General features: G+C 41.2%; 1 protein-coding gene across 3 annotated transcripts in view; it reads left to right on the plus strand.

The window, feature by feature from the left end:
• The first annotated feature begins 4,306 nt into the window (after positions 1-4,306).
• The window catches only part of TPST1 (tyrosylprotein sulfotransferase 1), a 35,458-nt gene continuing 24,379 nt past the window's right edge, over positions 4,307-15,385 (plus strand). For all 3 annotated transcript variants that reach the window (XM_081314177.1, XM_081314178.1, XM_081314179.1), the window contains exon 1: positions 4,307-4,409. The gene's annotated coding sequence lies outside the window, so the exon portion shown is untranslated. The remainder of the gene's footprint in view (positions 4,410-15,385) is intronic.

A 15,385-nucleotide genomic window follows, 5' to 3' on the forward strand; every position in this document is an offset into this window, starting at 1 on the left:
ACCACAGTACTCCAACTCACCCCCGCCGTGGTTCTTCCAGCCTCTCCAAGCCGTGGCTCTATCCGCCCCGAAAATCAGCTGATTGGGGTGTTTCAAGCTGCGGCAGCTCAAGCCACAACCGCAGCCACGGACTCTCAGCACGATTTCCAGCTGCATTTCGCTGACATGGAGGGCTATACGCATGTTCAGACATGACTTGAGATAGAGAAAAAATGGTACTACTTTTTCCTTTTGCATCTTTATGGCAATGCCATACCTATTTAAAATTTTAGTGTAGATCCACTTCAATTTTACATTAAGAATGCCAGGAAGGACTTCAAAAGAGCATCTAGGTTCATACAATGGACTGACTTCCTTTTCTGTCTTGGAAGGGTAAATAGAATGGCCCCAAAGTCAGGGAGAAAGAAAGGAGTTAAAAAGTTTAAAAGGTTCTTTGTTATCTGTGTTAGCAGACAGTTTCTCTAGATTTTCCCAAATGGAATCCAATTCTGGCCTGTTCATTGCTATGCATTCTTCTCCACTTAATTTTGAAGACTTAATGCCTTCTTAAGCAACTGCCCTTCCCAAATACCTGTCTCAGTCTGTACCAACATTTAATCCAGTTGCTGAATCGTTTGAGTTTGTGCAGTATCTTATACCGTAATAAACTAACCAAATGGACTAACATTCAATAATATAATAAGTAAATGCATTAAAAAGTAACTCAGTTTAAAGTGAGTAACTGCAGCCATGAGGTCCCGAACTGATCTGTGTGAGATTGTATCCTTCACTGGCGATGCTCGTTGTGACCTGACAGCCTTGCCTTCTAGAGCAGTGTTTCTCAGCCTCAAAAACGTTAAGTTGTGTGGATTTCAACTCCCAGAATTCCCCAGCAAGAACATTACTTTAGACCAGGGGTGTCAAACTGGCGGCCTGCAGGCTGGATGTGTCATGTGCACACCACGCCCACACCAGCTCCGCAAAAGCAAAAAACATTGTGATATGTCATGATACATCATGTGACATGATTGAGTTTGACACCCGTGGTTTAGAGTTCTTGCATTCTCTGCTTGGCTCAGTATTTAAATTCTTCTTTATCACCTCCCTTCTTCATTCATTTGTTCTTGTTTCCCCCCCTCTTTTCCTCCTTTCCAACTTCCTTTCTATTCATGCTTTTAAAATGGCCTCCTTACTCCTATTTCGCAACCAAATATTTATCAACTGATGTTTCTTAATACAGTAACCTTTATTTTCTCAGATCCATTCCTAGTTTAGGTCTCAACACTTTTTTCTTCCTGGCAATATTAGAATGATGCTCAATCATCCTGACAGAGGATCTTGCTGATTTGTACAACCAGCTCTACCAGACAGGTAGCATTTGTCTTATGACAAGAAAAAAAAATGGAAGGATGGCAGCAAGTATTATGACCTTATAAAAGATATGACTGCAATATTATCAAGCTCCAGTTGTGAGATGACATTCAGATGTCTATCAGTTATATGTTTCCTGAAGTAAGTAGGGTAAACATGCTATTCGTTTCCAGATACAGGCAGTTCTTAATTTACGACCACAATTGGGATCAGAATTTCCATTGCTAAGCAAGGCAGTTGTTAAGTGAGTCTGCTCAATTTTACAATCATTTTTGTCACAGTTACTAAACAAATCACTGTAGTTATTAAATGGATCACATGGTCATTAAGTAAATCTGGCCTCCCCCGTTGACTTTGATTTTCGGAAGCTGACTGGGAAGGTGGCAAATGGTGATCATCTGACTCTCGGATGCTGCAAACATCTTAAATATATGAACAATTGCCAAACACCCAAATCTTGATCATGTGACCCTGAGGATGCTGCAATAGTCATAAATGTGAGGACAGGTTTTTTTCAGTGCAGTTGTAACTTTGAATGGCTACTTGAAGTCAAAACCTGGAGACTTTGCTTTTCCTTGCCATTTGAAACACAAACTTTTTCTGCATTTTCTGGAATGGCCCATTTATTTGATCTCTTTGTTCTCTCATTTACTTTTCTTAACCTTTTATATTATCTATCAAGTCTGCTTGTTTTGGAAACTCTCTGGTGCCCTTTGGTTTACTTGGCCTATTGGATGACAAGCAACTTCCTTGAAAGCTCTCTCTCTCTCACACACACACACACTCTGATTTATGTATAAATTTTATCTCCCCTTTATGTTCCTGCTAGTTTGGTGCAAAGGCTATGGTATTGTGTCAGATCAGAACAGAGCAAAATGTCAACAAATGCATGGGTCAGAAACTCAGGTGGAGAATTGCATTTCCGTGGCAGGAAGTTAAAACAAAATCTCAGTTATAGTCTTCTTTTCTGGCCAGCTGCTGCTAGAAGCATGGCAACCTTGGGAGAGGGGCGGTATATAAATCCAAATAAATAAATAAATAAATACAAACTTTGTTGGAATCATTTGGGTTTTTTTTTTAAAAAAATTGCTGTGCATGTGGGCGTGAGTAGATATATACATATGTGTAACTGTTTTATCCTCAATCTGACAGCAACAATTTATGAATACATACACAGAGCTCTGTGTTGTGCCATGTCTCAGGATCAGTTACCAAGTTTGGATACATCGAACCACCTTTTTGGTTGAACTGCTTGGATATTTTGTGCATGTGTAATCTCTGCCCAGATATTCAGAGTGGGAGCAGAGGTGAGAAGGTAGGGAGAAGGCCATGGGTACTAGGGTGTCCCCTTCTCCTTTTTCCACTGATCACTCCCAGAATGCTTGATTTTTCAAGTGTATCAGCTTGCCTGACATGGCCACAGTGTGCCTTTGTTTGGCAATCTTGGCTTCTAGATCTAGACTGGTCTAGGACTTCTTTGTGATTTTTGCAGTTCATGGGATGTGTAGAACTCTTTGAGATAGCAGCTGATAAAAACTGAGCCACTCTCTTGTAAGGGTTAATTCTGATCCTCCAAAAGAAGGGATTCAGCATCTGGCTCAAAATGGAATGAACGTTATTGATAAGGAGTGTTAAAAGGTAGAATATATGCTGTCATAGATGAGACAAGGAAAGAAAACGAGGCCATGGGTTTCAGGCTCACTCAAATCACAAGGAGAGTTTGTTACTACAAAAAAGAGATTTTTCCAGTGTCTTATCCTGAAATTTCACAGTGGGGAAGTAGTTGAGATGGGCCAGCCAAAAAAATCTGGTGGGTAGCAGAATGAGACTAAATAGGCTTTTAGCAGGTACATGCAGGATCTGATGACGAATCTGCCAGCAAGAATCACCAATAATTTCCAGATCCATCCACCATAGAGTCCCCCAGCCTCCAATCTGTCCCCAGAGAAGTATAAAGTGGGTGTCAAAAAAGTCAAAATAATAGTTGTGACTGTATAATTGAAACTTCATCTCTTTTTAACATGTGTCTTATGTGAAACACATGAAAAAGGGCAGGTCATCGGTTGCAAGATTGCAGCCTCTATTTTAACTTTTTTTTTTTACTCCTCCTGACACCCCATCCATATCCCACAAGCTGACTTCCACAAGCATTTTAAAGATGTGCCTTTAAGTCAGTGTTGATTTTTAGCAACTAGATTTTCTTCAGGATTGTCTGTCCCCAACCTGTCCTTCAGGCTTTCCAGAAGTGCTTCCATTGCCACTGTAACTAAATCGATCCAGCTTGTCAGATCATCACTTTCTTTTCTTTTCTTCTAGTTGCCCAGCATTAGAGACTTCTCAAAAGGCAGTTCTGCTCATAATATGTCTCAAAATATGATAACTTGGGCTTCCAGTGTGGAGTATGAGCTGATTTCTGCAACGATCCATTGCTTTGTTTTCTTGGCTCTCTACCAAGAGTCCTTTGTCTCAGGACTCCTCCGGCATCAAAGCTCGGAAACGTCAATCCTTTTTTTCTCACCTACTTCTTCAGGATCCAACTTTCCCTTCTCACATTATACCTTGGGCGCTGATTCTTTCGTTGCTCAAGCATAAGTTGGGGAGGAACTGGGTGCTGGTTGACCCAAATGGACCAAACCTAATCGGCGCTTCCTTTCCACATCGTAGGAAACGCTGCATCTCGCACAGGCACGACCAAGCCAAGGACTCAGCCCATCCCTCCTCCCTGGGGGGGAGAGGGGGGGGCGCACGAGGGGGACACAAACACCTCCCCGCCGCTCCCCCCTGAAAAGGAACTGGGGAAAAGACCTAGGCGGGAGGACGCCGCCCCCTTCTGCTGTCCGTCTCTCGGAGGCGGCCAATAGGGCGCGACGACACATCGGCCTATCCGGGAGTGCTTGTGATTTCCATGGCAGCGCCTCTGCGGACCGAGCGGACTAGGGTCCTGGCGAGGTTTGGAGGAAGAGAAAAGAGGCGAAGCAAAGCGGAGGGAGGGAGGGAGCGAGCGAGCGACGGCCGGCCGGTCGGTCAGCAGGGCGATGGGGCCCGTGCGAAGCTGTCTGGTAGGTGAGAAAGCGACCCTCTGGGCTTCGCAGTCGGTTTTAAACCGGGCAAGAAGAGCTTTCCCCGGGGCTAAGCAGCGGCGGCGGCGGCAACAGTAGCTGTTAGTTTCCCGTCTCTCTCTCTCTCTCTCTCTCTCTCTCTCTTTTTTTTTTCCCTAACTGCCGGTGGAAAAGAACTGCGTTGCCTTTCCCTCCGCTTTTAATCGCCTGTGCGTCGGGGAAGGAAAAGCAACATCATTTCATGATTTCTGCGCAGAGAGGAAGCGCGCGCTGCACGTGCTCCGGGTTAGCAGAAGACAAGTCTTTTGCTGTCAGAGAGAATTTTAGAATAACAAGAGTTGGAAGGGACCTTGGAGGTCTTCTAGTCCGACCCCTCTGCTCAGGCAGGAAACCCCCTTAACCATTTCAGACAAATGGTTGTCCAATCTCTTTTTCCAGTGTTGAATCATTCACAACTTCTGGAGGCAAGTCGTTCGTTCCCCTGTTTAATTGTCCTAAGAGTGAGTGAGGCTTCTTTGCTTATGCTCGGAAACATTCTCTCCCTCCCCGCAGCCACTTTTTAAAAGTCATTATTAATCAGTTAGGTTTTAGCTAAAGTCCAGAAGATGAAGGATAGAAAGACAGAAAAACAAATATTTTCTTTTGCTTGATGTTTTCCTTTCTGTTGGTTGGCTTTAGCTGTGAGGAGGAAAAAAGTGGTATTGAGTCGGCATGCATAAAATTCCTCCATTAAAAAAAAACAACCTAAAACTTTTCTGATGAAAGGGGGGGAAAGTCCACTTTTGCCATGTCCTTATATCAATTTTCACCAAAAAATCTATACTTTGATAGATAGGAATTGTACTCTCTGTGGCATATTATGCTTACTCTTGAAAATAGTCTTCACTTAATCTACAAGTTCCAGACATTCTACTTCACATTTATCTTCATATTTAGCTGCAAGAGCTGGAAGATAGCTGAGCCAGAAAAACAAGCCCTGGTGTGTACTTAATTTTTATTGGTTATTTTCTATAATATGGACTTGCAAATCCAGTATGTTTTAAAGACCAAATACTGATACTGTAATTTCATGGGTTTCCCAGAAGATAGGCCCATTAAATTCAATTCTACAGATGTATGAAGTATTTTATGTATTTCACATCTAGATGTACTGTGTTCTTATTTTAAAAAAAACCCATGTGCCTTGCTGAGGGGTGAATTGCCACAGATTTTTGACAGAGACCAACTGTGTTCATACAATATGCTCAATTACAAATCAAACATACATTTTTACAAAAGGGCAATCCTGGTTCATGTAAACCTTGGTTTGTTTTTTAGAGCTTGTTAGCACGTTGCATGAACTCTGGCTAGTTTAATCTGTGATTAGGCTCTGGCTAGTTTGGTCTGCCTGTATGAACCCAGAAAGTGAGTTAATTTAAGAACTAGCTTAAGGGTGTTGTAGTTAAGGACTAAACCCATTTTCAGGGTTAAAAGTAACAAAGTTTAGCTGGACAGTTTTAGCCTTAGTGATCACTTTCACTGAATTTTAAATTTGGAAGGGACCTTGAAAATTACGTAGTCCAGCCACCTGCTCAATGCTGGAATACACGATTACAGTGAAAACTATATGACACCAGACTAAATCTTTTAGACCAATGCCCTGTTTGCTCATCAGGTTCATGATCTATCTTTTCTCCATGAGTTTAAGGCAGCAAACAGGTAGTCCTCAACTTACAACCATAACTGAGCCCAACATTTATGTTGCTAAGTGAGACATCTGTTAAGTGAACTTTGGCCCATTTCATGACCTTTCTTGCCACAGTTGTTAAGTGAATCATTACAGTTAAGTTAGTAGCACGGTTGTTAAGTGAATCTGATTTTCCCATTGATTTGTTTGTCAGAAGGTGATCACATGACTCCAGGACACTGCAACATTCATAAATAAGAGTTAGTTGCCATGTGCCCAAATTTTGATCACATGACCACAGGGATGCTGTTAAGGTTGTAAGTGTGAAAAACAGTCATAAGTTACTTTTTTCAGTGGCTTTGTAACTTTGAACGGTCACTAAATGAACTGTTGCAAGTTGAGGACTACCTGTATAGCCTTTCCTTGTATAACGAATATCTGTGAGTTTGAGGTACGCTAAACTGAGCAACTAGACTAGCTCAAAATCACTCTGTGAATATTCATGGCGTGGTGGGGGTGAGTGGGTGGGAAGACCAGAATGGATCTCTCTTAAATTAACTCATGTTTATATACCATGCTTATGGAAATAAATTAATGATCCAGTGACTACCTTCAGGCAGTAAGCTAAACTTGATTACTTTTCACCTTGGTTTGTTTTTTATGTTGTGTAATCTAGCCCAGGGACGTGGTGGCTCAGTGGGTTAGGACGCTGAGCTTGTCGATCAGAAGGTCGGCAGTTTGGCGGGTCGAATCCCGAGTGCCGCGTAACAGAGTGAGCGCCTGTTACTCATCCCAGCTTCTGCCAACCTAGCAGTTCGAAAGCACCTAAAAATGCAAGTAGAAAAATAGGGACCACTACGGTGGGAAGGTAACAGCGTTCTGTGCGCCTTTGGCGTCTAGTCATGCCGGCCACATGACCACGGAGATGTCCTCGGACAAGCGCTGGCTCTTCGGCTTTGAAACGGAGATGAGCACCGGCCCCTAGAGTTGGAAACGACTAGCACGCATGTGTGGGGGAACCTTTACCTTTACCTTAATCTAGCCCATTGTGTTAGTTTATGATTCCATGTATTGCATGAACCCAGGAAATTGATTAATTCGTTAAGTGAATTAAGCATGTTGTATGAGCCCAGCCATCAAGCTTGGCCAGATGCTTTTAAGAAACCTACAAGGAAGACCCAAAGGCACTTTGCTGCTTTTCTTATACCGATAGCTGTGATGTAGTGATAGACTATTTCTGAACATGTTAAAATACTAGAACTCACAATTACAACAATATTGCTTCTCCACTTTTCTTTTTAATGTAAAAATGATGCTATAATGGATCAGAACTCTTCTTTCAGAGTGGTTGGTTTGATCCTTTTGAGAAACAAAAGATGTACAGAATGTTAGTATTCCCTTTTGTGGCTAGGTGAATTTTGGTATTGTTGGAAAAACAGAGTAAAAAAAGCACATTCTACAGAAAGTTGGTACTCGTATATACCCTATTTTGACTTATCCCATATGGTCAGTGTTTCCTTAGACCAGGGTTTCCCAACCTTGGCAACATTCTAAAGTTGCCAAGGTTGGAAAACTCTGCATTAATCCCAGACCTTCTTCCTTGGTCAAGGCCACCAAGTATACATTTGTAGTACAGAGTTAGACCAGTTTTATAATCATCATCATAATAATTGAACGGTCTGTTGTTTCTCTCATTAGTTCTGGAGGATTTTTTTTTTGAGAAGGTGCTAAAATCCAGCTAATGGTTTGAACTTAGATTTCTTGGTGGAGAATGATGAATTCATTTCAAGTTATAAGACAGATATGCTCACATTACATAAGGCTGGGGGAGGAGTTGAATTGTAAAGAAATATCTTGACAGAATCTAGATGAAAAGTCAAATTCCCTAGTACTTAATGCAATATAAATCCTCCTTCTTTGGGGGAGCGTAGATGGTTTGAATTGGCAGGACTTAATATAAAAATTATTGCATGAGGTCATATATATGGATTTTGGATCAGTATGCTTATTTGAAAAAGAAACTTAACTGTCGAAACTGTTGTTACCCAAGATAGAAAAAAAAGTTGAAAAAAACCCATTTGTGGGGCCTAAACATGACATGCTCTTAACTACCTTATACCTTTTAATCCCTTGGTTATATTAAATGCAGTTCTCAGTAAAGAAAAAAAAAATGGCTGAAGAGTTTTAAAATATATTCAAACTGACTGATTGACTGATTGACACAAAGTTGTCAAGTAATAATAATCCAGATAGAAAGCATTTTGGTCTGATTCAAAGAAAAGAGTTTTAGCTTACTCCCTCCCCTTCCTACCTCCAATCCCCCCCTCCTTTCCATCCCCAAAATGTTAGTTCCTTTTCTGTAAAGCCAAGATGAGAAGCTGAGATGGAAACTGCTTTTTAATTTTCAAAATTAGTTTCTTGGTTCTTTGCTTCCTGGTGGTCTCAATGTTTGGGTTTGGATATCTGAATTTCTGAACTCCTAATTTAGTGGTGGAATAGAATTGGTCATGCGATGTTGGAAGGAAAAATCCAGGTCACTTTAACAAACCTGGGTCTGTTACAGAATTTGAAAATATTTTCCTGCAGAAAAAGAGCTTTATAAAATAGCAATAACTGATGAGCACTACCCTAGATTAGTTGTGCAAAGCTTAAATAAAATTTTGAGGAATTTTTTTCAGCGTGTTTCCTGAAATTTAGAGATAAAGGTATCCAGACTTTGTGTCAGAATAAGCCTTGGCTGAATTTTGATATTGTATATACTGAATTTTGATATTGTATATACTGTGCAATTCTGTATAAATAATTTCCTTTTGGTATATGGTAAAATAGATTCTGTTCTGAATAGCCATGAGGTCAAGCACTTAAATACATTAACCCCTTTAACTGAATCCTGAGAATCTATTGTGGTGCTCTTGTGGCTTTCAGAGTTTTGGTTAGGTATGCCCTCTTTCAGGTTTGTCTTTATATCCACAAGGATAGTAGGATATGCTTTTAACAAAGAAGGCAAAAATATTCTTGTATTAGAACACATTGCATTTTTCATACTGCTCTAAAGTGGAATTATGGAATACTAAATATCTTAAGGTAAATGTACAAAGAAGGGTTGATGTCCTTATGCCCTTCTTTGAGGTATCTCCTAATAATTGTACTGGTTACTGGGAAAACAAGGAAGGAAGTTGGTCTAAACCAATGTTTCTTAAAACTTTTTGCTCGTGGCATGCTTCCAGTCTTGTTTTCCTCTTGTGCATTTTGTGAAGTTCCCATTACCATTGAAAAAGATGTGACTTGCGCACATGGCTTATAAATAGAATATTTATTTTTATTTATAATAAGGACAATATTTGCAGTATACAGGTAGACCTTGATTTACAACCACAGTTGGGACCAGAACTTCCATTGCTAAGTGATGTAGTGGCTAAGTGAGTCACCCCTGATTTTATGATCTTTTTTGCCATGGTCATTAAGCAAATTTGGCCACTTCCATTGATTTTGCTTGTTGGAAGCCCCCTGAGAAGGTTGCAAATGGCTACAGTTGTCTTAAACACATTCCAGTTGCCAAGCGCTTGGATTTTGATCCTGTGAACTCGGGGACATTGCAACAGTTGTCCTTACTACACATTACTGTGTGTAGCTCGACATGCAGCTAAACTCTCCTATCCTTTGATAAACTACTAGACTGTGAATGTAAATCTTGATACTTTATTAAAGAACAGCATAAGGTGAAACAGTGATGCTATGTATGGGATAGATTTTTTTTTAGAAGAATATGTGTCACAGACTAAGCTGGATGATGTTTTTGTTACCTCACAACATTACAAAATGGAGTCTGGCTTTTCAAAATGCACCTTTTTTCAGAAAGAGGGATAATGGGAATATTGGTGCCCTATGGGGTCAAACTTCATCAAACTAAGTTCCAAACAATAAAAAAATGTGTTTGGCTACCAGATGGAGCTCAATACACATTAAAGCAAGAAAAACCAAATGTACAGGTATAGTATAAGTGGTACCTTGCTCAATAGTAGCAACTGTGAGAGGGATCTCACAGTGGACAATCACTTAGATATGAGCCAACAGTGTGCTGCAGCTGCCAAAAAGCCAACACACTGTTAGGCTGCACTAACAGAGGGATAGAGTCAAGATTACGTGAACTATTAATACCACTTTACAATGGCTTGGTAAGGGCACACTTGGAATACTGCGTCCAGTTTTGGTTACCACAATGCAAAAAATATGTTGAAACTCTAGAAAGAGTACAGAGAAGAGCAACAAAGATGATTAGAGGTCTGGAGGCTAAAACATATAAGGAACAGTTGCTGGAATTGGGTATGTCTAGTGGTTTAATGAAAAGAAGGACGAGAGGGGACATGATAGCAGTGTTCCAATAAGCAGGCATATACATAGAATGAAGGCTACTGCTAAGCTTGTAAGCCGCCCTGAGTCTTCGGAGAAGGGCGGGATATAAATGGAATAAAATAAAATAAAATAAATTCTCCAAAGCACCTGAAAGCAGGACAAGAAGCAACAGATGGAAACTAATCAAGGAGAGAAGCAACCTAGAGCTAAGGAGAAACTTCCTGACAGTTAGAACAATTAACCAGTGGAACAACCTGCCTCCAGAAGTGGTGAGTGCTCCAACACTGGAAATTTTTAAGAAGAGACTGGACAGCCATTTGTCTGAAATGGTATAGGGTTTCCTGCTTAAGCAGGTGATTGGACTAGATGACTTCCAAGGTCCCTTCCAACTTTATTATTATTATTATTAAAGAACAACAGCAGCAATAAAAATATGCAACTATATGCTGGAGGCATGACACAAGGCCTGGTCATAATTCACTTTTTTCAGTGCCATAGTAATTTTGAATGGTTGTTAAATGTAAGTCGAGGACTACCTGTAGTACAATTTGCTTTTCTTTTGCCCCCTTGGCACATGATGTGGCCTTATATTATGTGTTTTTCACTGGGGGTTCCCTTGAAATATTTTAGGGTCCCCAGATGATAGGCAAGATTATGTCATCTTTGTGTCTTTTTAAGAGCACCCCAGAAACTATTGGCCGGCAACAATGAGGACACTAAAAAATATAGAGTGACCCAAACTGGAGTGGGATAATCTCTGGTTTGATGCTTCCCCCTGGCCTTCATTTGTGGCTCTTGAACCATGCTCATTCCCAAGCTAACATTATTATTATTATTATTATTATTATTATTATTATTATTATTATTATTATTATTATTAAAATTTATATGCCGCCCTTCCCCCTAAGGACTCAGGGCGGCTCACAACAATAAAAAATTAAAAAACATAGAATACAAAGATTAAAAAAGAATTAAACAATAAATAAAGAAATAAAGGACAATTTAAGCCGATAAAAACCAAATTTTAAAAACCATGATCAGTCCAGGCCCACTTGTTGGAACAACCATGTCTTCAGGTCACGGTGGAAGGATCGAAGGTCAGAGGCCGTCCGCAGCCCCGGTGGCAGTTCATTCCAGAGGGTCGGCGTGCCCACAGAGAAGGCTCTCCCCCTGGGGGTCGCCAGCCGGTGTTGCCTGGCCAACGGCACCCTGAGGAGGCCAACTCTGTGGGAGCGAACCGGGCGATGGGAGGTTGAAATTGGCAGCAGGTGGTCTCGCAAGTACCCCAGGCCTAAGCCATGTATCACAAACCCAAACCAAAAACATGATGAGTTTTGATGAACCACGTTAACCTGTTCTGCTGTGGAAAGGCCACTACGGTAGGTTGCTAAAAAGCCTCCAGGGACTGCCAAGATTGGTGTCTAAAGTGAACTGTGCCCCTTAGCTGAAAAAGGTTGCCTGTCTAGCATGTTTCCCACCTTCTGCCCCTGACCTACAGCTGTTTTTTAGAAGATGGATGGTGGGGATAAATAGTCCCCTATTCCCATCTGTCGGGGAGGGTATTAGACACATTATCAAAGGCATGGAGAAACCTTTATGTTCTGAGGCAATACCAGGTCCGGGGGAATAGAGAATAAAGCAAGACTGCTATCTTAATGCTGTTCCATGGGCCTTCTAGAGTACTCCCAACTGGCTGCTGTTAAAAGCACAATATTTTCTTGTGGATTCCTTAATCTGATTGGGCAAAGCACAGCACTGATGTTCACTTTCAAATCATGTCAAAATTCTTTGCTGAAAGAGTTAAAAGTATAGTTGCTGAGGTTCAGTGATCTGAGCCATCCATTCCCCCAAGGAGGGTGAGGAGTGTTTTCTGCTGCCTCTGCTTTGTTAGGCTGGCATGTTCAAGCTTGTTTTCTCAATTTGCTCTTTCTGTATAAATGACTCTTCCCATTTAATATCAAACTGCCAGCTTAGCTCTGTGGGACAATTTTGTTCCTTTGGGGCTTGAATGACTCCTGTGACCAGGATGGCTTATACCAGACATGTCAAACACAAGGCCCGGGGGCCGGATCCGGCCCACGAAGTGGTTTCATGTGGCCCACGAAGCCATCCTGGAAACAGTTAGGGAACGGCCCCAACTGCCTTGGCCCTGGCCCAGAGACCCTCCTTCTGCCAGAGACCCTCAGATCTGTCCCACTCCTGCCCAGGCCCCCATAGGCACCCTTGATGCGAACGATGTAGAGCTGGCCACACCCACCCAGTAGGTCATACGCACTCTAGCCATGCCCACCCAGTAGGCCACGCCCACCCTGGCCGTACCCACCTGGCCCCTTGAGGGCAACCGCAATGCTGATGTGGCCCTCAATGAAATTGAGTTTGACACCCCTGGCTTATACTCTGTGATAATACAGGAAGTTCACAGTATTCTGTGCCAGAGAAATTTAATTTGATTGATTATCTGTTTTGATATCAAGCCTGTTTCTAGTTTGGGAAAGGAGTGTGAGAAAGTACAACCGGTGCCTACTAACAACTCAAAAGGGACTGACAGCTCAAAAACAATTTACCTGCACTGTTCCTTCCCTTCCCCAATAAATAGAAACCATAAATAATCTGACCTGCTGGTTTAAAAATCACCTGCTTCTCCCAGGTTGTATTTATTCAACATCTGATATTAAATACAGATTGTGCCTGAATGGGTGTTTCTTGACTCTTGCAGTTAATCAGGATATTGGGCTGTTCTGTTTCCAGCAGTAGCTAGCTAGATGCTGCTGCTAGCTGGCATGCAGAATGGGGACAACAGCCTCAAGCCCTTAACATGCTGCTTCTGAGCAGGGATGCTTTTTTAAAAAAGCTCTATTTGCCAACTAAATATCTATCAGCAGCTTTCAGGTGCAAAGTAAGATTAAGATAGATCCAACAGTACCTTACATCTTGCAGTGTCCTCCCTGTTCAGTGTGTTTCAACTCTGGCAGCTTTTAGATGTGTGGACTTCATCTCCCAGAATTCCCAAGCTGGCATGGGGAATTGAAGTCCACACATCTGAAAGCTACTAGAAATGAAAAACACTGTCTCAAATTATTGCAAAAGGCTACATCATTCTACCATTATCTTGTGACAGTTGTTGAATAGATAACCTCCTCTTGGGCATGGACGTTTACTTCTCAGCTATGGATAAATGTCTCCATCTTTCTGATTTTCTGCAGGGCTTTTTACAACAGCCATCTCTCAGACAGTGATCCAGTACTCCTATCTTCCCAGATAAACATTCTCTATATGACTGGACCCTTTTCCATCTATGTGTGGAGACTTGTTTGGTTTAGTTTGCTTCTTGACTGAAACATCTTGGATAACTATATCATAGAAATTGTTGGTCTACATTCCATTAAATGTAATTTCAAGGTGAGAAATGAAAACACGCTAGTGGGGTGATCCAAGACATGAGACAGTTCATCTCTGTGTGGGGCCTTTAATGGTTTAGCCCTTCATCTTCTAACAGTGCAGATTTGTGCTTTGTCTTGGAAAGCCCTGACTGTGGAATTTCAGTTTTTCCTTTTTTCAACTGCAGGATGGAATTTAGGATGTGAATCTGATGTCCCTCTGATAGCATTCCCTCTTCCCCTTTGCAAACATTAAGAGGACATTAATTTTGATAGCCAGAGATGAATAATTCTTTGAATTAAATTACAGCCCTGGTGACTTCAAGGGTATGTCCAGGTCTAGAGGAAATACTTTAGGGATTGATAGTATGCTGGTGTAGGGGATGACCAGGCTAAGTCCAAGGGAGGGGTCAAACACATCATCAGTCATGAGTCCCTTCGTGCCCACAAGAGGTCTAAATCCAGCCCACCTTGAATTCCTTCTACTCTTATCTTCCGCCAATTTCCGTTGGCTATTAGTAATTCAGATTCTTACAGAGAGCTCAAGCTTACAATAAATCTTTATATCCGTTTGAACTGTCTGGATCTCCTGATTTTTCTGGCATTTGACAGCTAAGTCTCTTCCTTGTAGTTAGTGATAGTTTGATCAATTATGTGCCATTAAATTATTTTTGACTCCTAGTGATCACATTTTCTCCATGATGATCTAGATCTGTCTTGTTATTTTAGGTCTCCTAATGGTGCACCCATCATACTGTAACAAAATCTATCCACCTTGCTTCAGGCCATCCTCTTCTCGTTCTTTCCACCTTTCCTAGCATCAGAGGAGATGCAAAGATCACCCAGAGAGATCTTTGCTTAATATGTCTGAAATAGAATAATAATAGCCTAATCATTTGTGTCCTTATTGAGAACTCTGGGTTAATTAGTTCAATGATCCATTGGTTTGTTTACTTACTTGTCCACAATATTCACAGCAATCTTTTTCCAATAGCAAAGTTCAAAAAGAATAGGTACTACTGGTTTTTTTTGGGGGGGGGGGTATGTTGTGAAATAGGAAGATTTTATGTTTATTAGTGGTTTTGTTTTTATTTCCTTCTTTGCAATATTTGGTAACTGTACAGAACCTTGTTTGGAGATGAGCAACAAATAAATTGCAGAAATAAATAAAATAAAAATAATACTGTAGATACATGCATCTTTGCTGGTTTGGGGGCCAAGCAGTCAAAAACACATGTTATCCTGGAATGCTCCTAGCTCAGCTTTTGCCACAACCTCCGCTTTGGTCTTCCTCATGGTGGAGTTATTGAGCCTCCCATAGAGGCAGCTCATAATTCTGTTACTGGCTTTTTTCCCTTGGGAGACTAGAGCCCCAACTCTGCTCTTCAGAGGGAAAATCTGACTGAATTTATGGCTTCCTGGACACCATCCCAGAACATTGGATTGTAACGTAAGTGTAACTGGAGATAGTTGCTTCTAAATGGAAGATAAAAAGGCTAGATTTTTAGTTTGTTTTTAGGAGCAATGATACAGCTGTTGGTTTAGAACCAGTTATTAATAACTGGGCTGCTCAGAGACTG

Source organism: Vipera berus, assembly GCF_964194415.1.
Source record: "Vipera berus genome assembly, chromosome: 1".
Lineage (NCBI taxonomy): Eukaryota > Metazoa > Chordata > Lepidosauria > Squamata > Viperidae > Vipera > Vipera berus.